General features: G+C 46.8%; 2 non-coding genes across 2 annotated transcripts; one reads left to right on the forward strand and one right to left on the reverse strand.

Moving 5' to 3' along the window:
- The first annotated feature begins 527 nt into the window (after positions 1–527).
- Positions 528–609, forward strand: trnas-gcu (transfer RNA serine (anticodon GCU)). Its single transcript has one exon. It is a non-coding gene; the product is annotated as a tRNA-Ser (tRNA).
- A 3,289-nt stretch (positions 610–3,898) lies between these two features.
- On the reverse strand, positions 3,899–3,971 carry trnav-uac (transfer RNA valine (anticodon UAC)). The gene has a single exon. It is a non-coding gene; the product is annotated as a tRNA-Val (tRNA).
- Positions 3,972–11,912: the final 7,941 nt, after the last annotated feature.

An 11,912-nucleotide genomic window follows, 5' to 3' on the forward strand; every position in this document is an offset into this window, starting at 1 on the left:
GCAGCCACGCATTGTGTCGGTTAAGGTTGGGATATTCAGATCTGCTGCCGCAGACAGAGCTAAGTGCTCTTCAGCGTTTCTGTAATTTAATAGCTATCGGGTTCTCATAATTGCCAATACACGAAACGCCGTTGTTTTGGAGCCAGATGATAATTTACAATAATACGTGTTTCTTGAAATCAAACAATTTGATAAACAAGTTACTAGACGTTTACTAAATTCGATATAATTTTATCTCACTGCACTACCCAAAACACACTATTTCTTAGAGCAACAGCACACGGAATCGGTCAATTCGGCATAGCACGGCGGTGGTGTCTGAAATGCCAGTAATAGCGAGTTCTGTTTTTCCCTATGGTTAGCACCTATCCCACTAAGTCTTTCTTCCGAATATCCAGAAATTCTGGTAAGCATTACAGACGAAGTAAATAGAAATGGTATCTGAAAACAAATATTTCGAACATAAGCGGAGTTTCTAAGTGCTGTGAAGAAATTCAGAATTTTGTAACACAAGAGACAGAAGAACAGACGAGGTGGCCGAGAGGTTAAGGCGATGGACTGCTAATCCATTGTGCTCAGCACGCGTGGGTTCGAATCCCATCCTCGTCGAGACCTCTTTATGTGAGGGGCCATCTGTTGAACTATTACTGTACTTTAAAGCTTCCAAGTCTCCAATATTTGCCAGATAGTTTGCTTTGTGAGTCATGAAAAATAATGTTCACAATTGGAATTTGTCTCCAAATTTGGTCATTTGGAGAGGAATTAGGCCATTCCGCCCATCGGGTCTGCTCTGCCATTCCAGCAGGCTGATATACTATCCCTTTCAACCCTATTCTCCTGCCTTCTCCTCGTCACATGTGACCCCCTTACTGATCATGAAACTGTTAATATATCGAATGAAGTGGCCTCCACAGCTATCTGTAGCAATAAATTCCACAAATTCACAACCATCAGGCTACAGAAATCTCTCCTTACCCCAGTTCGAAAATGACTTCCTTATATTCTGGGTTAGTTCCCTCTATTCTTAGACTTCTCCACGACAAGAAGCATCCTCTCCATGTCCACTATCTCCAGACCTTTCATTATTCGATAAGTTTCAATGGGATACCCGCGTCATTCTCCGAAACTACAGCAAGTATAGTCCCAAAGTCATTAAACGCTCTGCATATTTCGCCTTGTAATTCCCAGGATCATTCTCGCGAATGTCTCCTGGGCGCTTTCCAATGCCAGCACGCCCGCTTTTGGTTAAGGAACACACGCTGCTCAATAGATTCCAACTGCGGTCTGACCAATGCCTTATAAAGACTCAGCATTACATCCTTGTTTTCCTTTTCCAGTTCTCTCGAAATGTAAACTGTCACTGCATTTCCCTTCGTTAATACTGAGCCAACCTGCAAGTTGATCTTTCGGGAATCCTGTACCAGGTCTCCCGCTTCCTTCTACACATCTGTTTTCTGAACATGCTCACCGTTTAGAAAATAGACCACGCCTTTATAGCTTCTGCCTAAGTGAACGACCATACACATCCCAATATAATTTTACATCTCTCTCCTAATCAGTTCAGTTCCTTCTGCCAAGTTCCTGTTGATCAACACTCACACAACATAACCATCAACCTATATTTATACCGTTTGCAAACTGGCCAGAAAACTATCAATCCCCTTATTCAGATTATTGACATATAACGTGAAAATAAGTGGTCCAAACAACTACTGGTCACCGGCAGCCGACAAGAAAAACGCTCCATTTAATTCCACTCGCTGCCTCCGGCCATTCAGCCAATCTTCGATCCATGCTAGTATAACTCCCGTAATACCATCGGCTCTCCTCTTGTTAAGAAACCTCAAGAGTTGCACCCTGTGACATTCTTTCTGATTTTCTAGGCCAGCAACATCCACTGACCCTTCTCCATTTATCCTGTCTGTTATTTCCTCGAGGAATTCCAACAGATTTGTCAGGTTAAATTTCCCCTGAGGAACACCATGCTGACTTTGCCCTATTTTAATATGTGCCTCGAAGTGCCCCGAAATTTCATCCTTAATAATGGGCAACATCGTCCTAAACACGGAAGAAGACTAACGGGCCTAACATTTCCTGTAACACAGATAAAAGTTGCTGGTGAACGCAGCAGGCTAGGCAGCATCTCTAGGAAGAGGTGCAGTCGACGTTTCAGGCCGAGAACCTTCGTCAGGACTAACTGAAGGAAGAGCTAGTAAGAGATTTGAAAGTGGGAGGGGGAGAGGGAGATCCAAAATGATAGGAGAAGACAGGAGGGGGAGGGATAGAGCCAGGAGCTGGACGGGTGATTGGCAAAAGAGATATGAGAGGATAATGGGACAGGAGACCTAGGCAGAAAGAAAAAAGGGGATGGGGGAAACAGAGGATGGGCAAGGAGTACAGTGAGGGGGACAGAGGGAGAAAAAGGAGAGTGAGAGAAAGAATGTGTGTATAAAAATAAATAACGGATGGGGTTAGAGGGGGAGATAGAGTGTCAGCAGAAGTTAGAGAAGTCAATGTTCATGCAATTAGGTTGGAGGCTTCCCGGACAGAATATAAGGTTTTGTTCCTCCAACCTGAGTGTGGCTTCATCTTGACAGTAGAGGAGGGCGTCGATAGACACATGAGAATGGGAATGGGACGTGGAATTAAGATGTGTTCAGAATGGGAATGGGAATAAAATTTCTTGTCTTTTGTTTCTCTCCCTTTAAAGAGTGGAGAGACATTTCCAATTTTCCAGTTCTCCTGAACTGTTCCAAAGTCTGCTGTTCCTTGAACGATCAGTACAAATGCGCCTACAGGGGAAAATGTGTGAGTGTCACTATAAGTTGCGATGTTTATCAGTTTCCCCATTCAGCCTACGTCTCTTCGCAACGATGAAGGGCGGATGGAGGTGCATGCGGAAATTCTGAACTGGGAGTTGAGCGCACAGATCCCGAAGCAGGTGATTTTCAAACCTTCCTGCAGAACACGCGTCAGAAACGTTTAAACACAGCGCGGTGTCGATTAATACTCGAGTGTACCGAACTGATATCAAAGACAGATCGAGCGGAGTATGTTCTCGTCATCCGATTCCGGAGACAGCAGAAGAGCGGCACAACGTCCGGACCGAGTAAGTGAAATGCATCAACCGCGGCCACGCAGGCGAGGAATCTACAAGTAAGACACAAACTGAAGGAATTTCCATACAGCGCATGAATACTGTGGGCGGCACCGATTAAACCGTGATTTCCCCACCCATCTGTCTCTTTACTTCCGATGTACAGTTTTATGTTTTCTCCCTTCCATTCTGCTGATACCTCCGGATACATTTTGACTGACATTTCTGCAACTTCAGTGATACATATTTTATATCGACTGTGGGCAGACTGGAACATCAGTGGTAAATCCGCCATCAAGACATTGAATAATGTACGTAACAGTGGCCGGTTTGATGAGGATAACTGACCCTTATGTTTTAATAATGTAATAGAGGTAACAGGGTGCCGAGGGAACATCGGGAGCTATGTGTTGAGTCACAGGGCAAAGTGTAAACCGAAATATAAACTTATTCGTGACGTTAACGACGAAGAAAAGAAAAACATCACTGGTTAATTACTCATCTGCATGCACGCGTGGGATATTCCGTAAGTAGTTACATGTTGCATCAGTACTCAGCAAGACCGACATATTAAAATATACTGACTATAACTCTATACCGATATACGATCTCGCATCATCATCTTGTCTCGAAACAAAACGGTTCCCAATTCCCTTGCTCTGTAGATTATGCACGAGATTTTTGAGCATTCCTTTTCAATTTCCCGCAGGGGTATTCCCATGATAATAAATGTAAATACGAACGTAAAAGTTCCCGGGATCTTTGAGATCACATGCCTCCTAAATCCTGGAGCCTAAGGAGTGTTTCTGTCCAGGATTGAACTGGAGACCTTTCGCGTGTAAAGCGAACGTGATAACCACTACACCACAGAAACGCTGTCAGGAGCTCAATGTTCTACGCTTTTGAGCACTGACCAGACACCCTGCACCTCCGACTCTCTATTTATTCATTCTGCTCTTAAGGACAATTTTTTTCTGCCCGCAAGCAATAGAAAACGAAATTTTGCCCACTCTTCGTTCCCACTTCAGGAACAAGGGCCAACTTTATAGGGCATATTTATTAAATTCACGACGAATTTGCTGTGATGTTTTGGTCAGGGCGCAACATCCAACAACATCCGACTGGTTCTCTTCCTAGAGATGCTGCCTGGCCTGCTGCGTTCACCAGCAACTTTTATGTGTGTTGCAACAAAAAACGTATCGGCCGCTGCAATGTCCTTCAGTCACCACATGGTGGCTCCCCGCCTCTCAAGGATAATTCAGCTGTAATTTTGACATTTCTCGCTATCGATTAGTTCTTCGCCAGTCTTCGCCAATTTTCCGTTCTCGTCACTTTCGCCGGAACGTTAATTGAAGGAAATAATTCATAGACAACGGAAGTAGTGAAAACAAGAGGAAATAGCATCTGTAGAGTCAGAAACCAATGTCTTTTTAGCCCCGCCTAGTGCACACGCGAGCTATTACTAAACACACAATCACACTAATGTTTCATTAATTCCATCTTAATCTTCATTTTCCAATCTGTTCCGTCGTATCTGAACCAGACCCACTCATCTGCGGATAATTAAACAACCTCTTTTGGATGGAAAATTATATTAATCACAATAACCATCAGGAAGCGAGCCCCGTGTGACAGGAGAGCGGGAATGTGAGCATTTTACAGCAGTGCTGAGTCGGTCACATCAGAGGTCGCAGGTCACAGAGAGCCTGAAGGATCTGATAATCGGCATGTCAGTAGATTTGGTGGAGGGCTCCATTCTTTAACAGCAGCTTGGTAAAGCAAGTCAGAAATCGGATTACACTGGACATGGAAGAACTGATTTATAATTCTGTTCCAGAATGGAATCGTCTCAACTTCAGGTTTCAACAGTTTAGTGTGAAAAGTAACCAAGGAACTGCCCATTTCCGGACCTTTCAGTTTTCATTCCGTGCGCTCACCTTGTCTTGTAACGACAGCCGCAATGACATGGATAATTCCTCCAGTTTAACCCCATGTCAGGGTGCTGGAAGGTGGAGTTTGATACTGTCCTCCAAGCATTTGCGGCGCGGCGCGTATGCTGGGTACATCGCATGTCGCGCGGTTTCGCTGGGTAACTGATAGCTTGCATATCGGCCGGGACTCCACCTTTGATTTAATGTCATGTACAGCAGGAACAGTTTTATCGGGATTATGGATAGTATATTGTTTTAATTTACGCTGGCAGATCAGTGCACATATTTATTACGTGAGTGAAACGTGGACGTGACTCCGTTCAATGCAGAGGTAATTTTAGCAACGTGGAGAAACTGTAATGGTGTTTCTATCGCATGTTTCAATGAGGGGCGGACTTTGGTGGGCAGAGAGATTCTCTCCTCGACCTGTTCTTTTACGTTGGGTTCACCTATGTAAAGAACAGATTGGCTTCAATGATGAGAGCTCCGGCCAGTCTGTTTGGAGAGTGGATGGTCAGCTCTTTCCAAAATTAATTACAACATGAGGACTCCACTTGTAAAAAACAATCTACGTTCAATTTAGTGACACAATCTTAGCCACTGTTTTACTGCGCTGGGGTGGAAGGAGAATCGATGTACGGGATCATCAGAGGTATGAGAGATTTCTGTTACAACTGTAGGTTGGTGAATGTCGGTTGCGACCATCCGCCCAACGACAGCTTCTCGAAAAAGCACAGGGGGACATTCGAGCCGTGGCTGTGTTGTGATTCGAAGCCCCTTCACTTTAAAGACTGGAGACAGAAACCACTCGGCTACACTACCCGTGAGCAGATTACATGATGATCTGAAATTGATTGCACACGGTCCATGTATTGAAGTTCCCAACAGAAGAAAAAAACACACGCATGGAAAGCAGTGAAAACCAGGTGGAAAAGTGACAGGTAGGGGGAGTTGTCAGCAAGAGGGATAGATGGGGCGGGGGGACATGGCGGGGTGAGCGCAAATGGAAATTATGAAGTAAGGTAACCCGAATATAACGCTCTGAGGGTCACTTGCGATCGTAAAAAGTAGATCCTGTGTCTCTGGGAATCATTTTGTGTCTTAAGACTGCCAATGCGAGTAATCTTTGCATTTGGTCTGCCACGTGGGAATTAATGGAGACTTAGTTTGCTTTCTTCGGGTTGCTGATCCGAGGTGTTCGAGGGTGGTGGTGTAGACAGCGTCACTGAAGGCCGTCCACTGTTCCTCAACGCTGGTCCCGTCATCCTGTGGTGTGTCTGGCAGTCTGCCTTCAAGGTCATCGACGAGTTCTTCTGCAACCCTGCTACTTTTCAGCTTGGAGACATTCAGCCTCTTTGCAATCTTCTGCCCTTGGGGTCTTCTCATGGGCAGAATGTGAAGCCTGAACTTGGACACAATGAGGCGGTGGTCGGTCCAGCAGTCGGCACCACACATGGCTCTCGTCACTCTGACACCCATCCTGTCCCTCTTCCTGGTGATGATGCAGTCAATCAGATGCCAGTGCTTCGAGCGTGGGTGCATCCATGACGTCTTCTTGCGGGTGGGTAGGTGGAACAGGGTGTTGGTGATGACAAGGTCGTGTGTGGCACATGTCTTGAGGAGCAGAAGGCCGTTGTTGTTACACTTGCCAGTGCCGTGTCTTCCAAAGTTCCCTTCCCAGGTTTGGTAGTCTGTCCCTACTCTGGCATTGAAGTCCCCGAGAACGATGAGCTTCTCTGACTGTGGGATTGCTGAGATGAGGGCGTCGAGTTCTTCATAGAACTTGTCTTTAATGTCATCTGGGTTGGTCATGGTGGGAGCGTAGGCACTAATCAGCGTAGCACTCTTCTTGTTTGCAAGTGGGAGCTGAAGTGTCATCAGGCGGTCGTTGATGCTCTCTGGGTGCTTGGTGAATTTACGGGCGAGGTTAGAATTGATGGCAAATCCCACGCCTGCTTCTCGTCGTTCAGCGCTGCTGCGACCGCTCCAGGAGAACCTGTATCCACCAAGACTGGTTTGATGAGAATGATGAAGAAATACAGGCACTACTAACGGAGAAACATCAACATTACAGAGCGCATCAGAACGACCCCACGTCGCTAGCCAAGGAAGATGCCTTTACCAACGCAAGAAGAAAGGTGCAGAAAAAACTTCGCGAGATGCAGGACAGCTGGTTCAGCAAGAAGGCCGATGAAATCCAGGGCTATGCAGACAGCCACGAGTAAAGCGCTTCTACGATGCGCTTAAGGCTGTATACGGACCCCGATCCTCCGGCTCCTCACCTCTCCTCAACGCAGATGAGACGCAGCTGCGGACAGAGAAGAAGCAGATTCTGGATCGGTGGGCTGAGCACTTTAACAACGTCCTTAACCGCCCTGCCGACATCAACGACGAGGCCATTGCCCGCCTGCCCCAGGTAGAGATCAACAAAAACCTCGACACTTTCCCCACAGCAGATGAAGTCAGGAAGGCAGTGAAGCAACTCTCCTGTGGCAAAGTGCCAGGACCCGATGCAATCCCTGCTGAGGTATACACAGCAGGAGGCCCTGTCATGATGCAAAAGCTGACTGTTCTCTTCCAGTCCATGTGGAAAAAGGGACAGGTCCCGCAACAGCTGAAAGATGCCAGCATAGTCCACATCTACAAGAGGAAAGGCAACGGCTAGTCTTGCGACAACCACCGAGGCATCTCCCTCTTGTCCATTGCGGGGAAGATTCTGGCCCGCGTCCTGCTCAACCACCTTCTCCAACATCTTGAGCAAGTTCTGCTCCCAGAAAGCCAGTGCGGCTTCCGTGCTGAACTTGGGACGGCGGACATGATTTTTGCTGCGTGCCAACTCGAGGAAAAATGCCAGGAGCAACACAACGACCTCTTCGTGACCTTTGTCGATCTAACCAAGGCTTTCGATACGGTCAGCAGAGAAGGCTTGTGGAAGATCATGGAGAAGTTTGGCTGCCCCAGCAAGTTCATCACAATCGTCCGGCAGTTCCACGACGGTATGATGGTGAAAGTTCTGGATGATGGCGACGAGTTGGAGGCCTTCCCAGTGACAAATAGCGTCAAACAAGGCTGCGTTCTTGCCCCGACTCTGTTCAGTATGGTATTCTCTGCCATGCTGACAGATGTCTTCCGTAACTACGAAGAAGGAATCCACGTCAGGTACAGGACTGACGGCAGGTTGTTCAACCTTAGGCGCCTGCAGGCAGTTACAAAGGTGCAAGAGACTGTCATCAGAGACTTCTTGTTTGCTGATGACTGCGCACTCAACGCCAGCACAGATCAGAAGATGCAGCGTGAAACGGACTGCTTCTCACAAGCCTGCGACAACTTCGGTCTCACTATCAGCACCAAAAAGACCGAAATTATGTACCAGCCTGCCCCAGGAAAGCCATACCAGGAGTCGCACATCACGGTGAAGGGCCAGAACCTCCAGGCAGTCGACAACTTCACCTACCTGGGCAGCATACTCTCTCGCGCAGTGAACATAGACGCTGAGATCAACAACATGATTGCCAAAGCCAGCGCCGCCTTTGGGAGACTCCGTGAGAACGTCTGGGAGCGGAGAGGACTCAGCCTTACCACCAAGCTGAAGGTCCACTGTGCAGTGGTCCTTACCACCCTCCTTTACGCCAGCGAGACCTGGACTGTCTACAGCAGACACGCCAAACAGCTCAACCACTTTCACCTGAGCTGTCTCCGCAGACTCCTCCACATCAGGTGGCAGGACAAAGTCCCCGACACGGAAATCCTGGAACGAGCTGGGCTCTGCAGCGTCTACACCCTCCTGCTGAAAGCCCAAGCCAGGTGGGCTGGACATGTGGTCAGAATGCCAGACAGCCAATTGCCTAAGCAGCTACTGTACGGAGAACTGTGTCAGGGCAAGCGCTCAGTCGGGGGGGGGGCAGAAGAAACGTTACAAAGACTGCCTCAAAGCGTCCCTCAAAGGCCTGGGTGTCGACATCAACACGTGGGAGACGCTTGCCCTCCACCGTCCAGCTTGGCGCAGCAAGATCACCACAGGAGCCCGTGCAGCTGAAGTCAGGCGCACCATCGAGGCACAACGAAAGCGTGCTGTGAGCAAGGCCCAAGGAGCGTCCACTGCCATGACAGCACCCACCCACTTGTGTCCCACATGTGGGCGAGCCTTCAGGGCCCGGATTGGCCTCATCAGTCACCTCCGGACCCACAGCCACCAATCTCCCATTTGACTTTGAAGCCATGGTCATCTCCGACTACGAAGGACGAACAACAACAACAACAACAAAGAAGGTTCACCAGATTGATTCCTGGGATGGCGGGAGTTTCATATGATGAAAGACTGGCTCGGCTAGGCTTATACGCTATGAATTTAGAAGATTGAGAGGGGATCTTATTGAAACGTATAAAATTCTAAAGGGATTGGATAGGCTAGATGTAGGAATATTGTTGCCGATGTTGGGGAAGTCCAGAATGAGGGGTCACAGTTTGAGGATAAAGTGGAAGCCTTTTAGGACCGACATGAGGAAAAACTTCTTCACACAGAGAGTAGTGAATCTGTGGAATTCTCTGCCACAGGAAACAGTTCATTGGCTATATTTAAGAGGGACTTAGAAAAGGCCCTTGTGGCTAAAGGGATCAGGGGATATGGAGGGAAGGCGGGTACAGGGGTCTGAGTTGAACGATCAGCCATGATCGTACTGAATGGCGGTGCAGGCTCGAAGGGCCGAATGGCCGACTCCTGCACCTATTTTCTATGTTTCTATGTTTCTATATCAGCTGCATCTAACACGATGGACACAGGTTTAGTGGAAGTGTAGGTTTCAGAGGATGTCGCGTAATGTGTTGACTTTCTTTGTTTCATTCTGACGTAATGCAATGACGCGACGATTTAATTGGACATTTGCCGGCCGAGGCTACTGTACTTTCATTGTTCACAACGAGAAACATTGTAACAATAAACACACTGAGTCTGGCTGCTCAATCTACGGAACACTCGTCTACGCGGATGATCCCGAGTTCCCGATTAATGCTGAATCCACTGATATCAGGAATTTAATCTCCGTCTGCGGTAGGGGATATGTGCTTTGATCATCCTGCTGCCTTTCGTTTCCCTCTAGGTTTCATTTCCACCCGAATTAGAAGACGATTTGTATAAATTGATAATAGATGTACCTTTTAACCTGAAGTTATACCCGCTTGAGCTGAAAGCGAAGATCGATAAGGAGGTTCATCGATCAACCTTGCTTTTATAAGATAAAACTTGCTCTTATTAGTCGAAGCCTTAAGTTCAAAAGTGAAGGGGTTATGTTGCAAATTTATAAAACTCTGATTAGGCTATTTCTGGAGTATTGCATACAATTCTCGTCACCCTACTGTAGGAAGGAAGTTCAGGCTTTGAAGAGGTTGAAGAGGAGTTTTACCTGGATGCGGCCGGGTTTAAAGGGTATGCGTGTTTATGGAAGGTTGGATTAACATGGTTTGTTTTCTCTGGAGCACCGGGAGCTGAGAGGAGATCTAGTAGAGGTTTAGAAGATTATGAGGTGAAGAGTTAGAGTAGACAGGGTGTGTCGGTTTCCCAGGGTTGAAGTAAATAATACCAGATGCCATGCATTGAGGATGGGAGGAGGTAGATTCTGGGGAGATGTCAAGGTCAAGCTTTTTTGATCAGAGTGGTGGATGCCTGGAGTGCACTGCCCGGCACGGTGGTAGAAACAAAAACATTAGAGGCTTTAAAGAGAGCAGAATCAGAATTCAGAAAAAGAATCGGGTTTATTATCGCCGGCATGTGTCGTGAAATTTTGTAACTCAGCAGCAGCATTTCAAAGTAAAACATAATATCGAAGAAGAAAATAAATAATAATAAATAAGTAAATCAATGATAGTATACGTATATCGAATAGATTAAAAATTGTGTAAAAAAGCAGAAATAATATATATTTGAAAATTGAGGTAGTGTTCATGGGTTCAATGTCTATTTAAGAATCGGATGACAGAGAGGAAGAGCCTGTTTCTGAATCGCTGAGTGTGTACCTTCAGGCTTCTGTGCCTCCTATCTGATGGTAACAGCGGGAAAAAGGCATGTCCTGGGTACTGGAGGTCCTTAATAGTGGACGCTTTCTGAGGCACCACTCCTGGAAGATGTCCTGGGTACTTCGTAGGCTAGTATCCACAATGGAGAGGAGCAAATTTTACAAACCTCTGCAGCTTCTTTCGGTTGTGTGCAGTAGCCCCACTCCCCGTACCAGACAGCGATGCAGCCTGTCAGAATGCTTCCCAATGTACATCTATAGAAGCTTTTCAGTGCATTGGTTGACATACCGAATCTCTTCAAACTCCCGATGAAGTACAGACGTTTTCTTGTCTTCTTTAGAACTGCATCGATCTGTGGTGACCAGGATAAGTCCTCAGAGATCTTCACACCCAGGAATCTGAAACTGCTCACTGTCTCCACTTCTGATCCCTCTATGAGGATTGGAATGTGTTCCTTCGTCTTACCCTTCCTGAAGTCCACACTCAGCTCTTTCGTCTTGTTGATGTTCAGTGCCAGGTTGTTGCTGCGACACCACTCCGCTAGTTGGCATATCTCAGTCCTGTAGGCCCTCTCTTCTCCATCTGAGATTCTACCTACAATGTTTGCATCATCAGCAAATTTATAGGTGGCATTTGATGTGCACTTTTGATTACTCGATATCCTCATGGATGTCAGGAAGATCGAGGGATATGGACAAGGTAGGAAGGAGGGATTAGAGTTTGAGTATCTTTGATTTGCTGTTTAGATGTCACGGCAATACACTGTGGGCCGAACTGCCTTTTCACGTATATTTCTGTGCTGTTTGCTCCATGATATTGGAATTTCTTCCAGTTTTCCTTTCCAGATATTTACAGCCAAGTGTTTGCAGCGCTGG

This window comes from Mobula birostris, chromosome 13 (genome assembly GCF_030028105.1).
Source record: "Mobula birostris isolate sMobBir1 chromosome 13, sMobBir1.hap1, whole genome shotgun sequence".
Lineage (NCBI taxonomy): Eukaryota > Metazoa > Chordata > Chondrichthyes > Myliobatiformes > Myliobatidae > Mobula > Mobula birostris.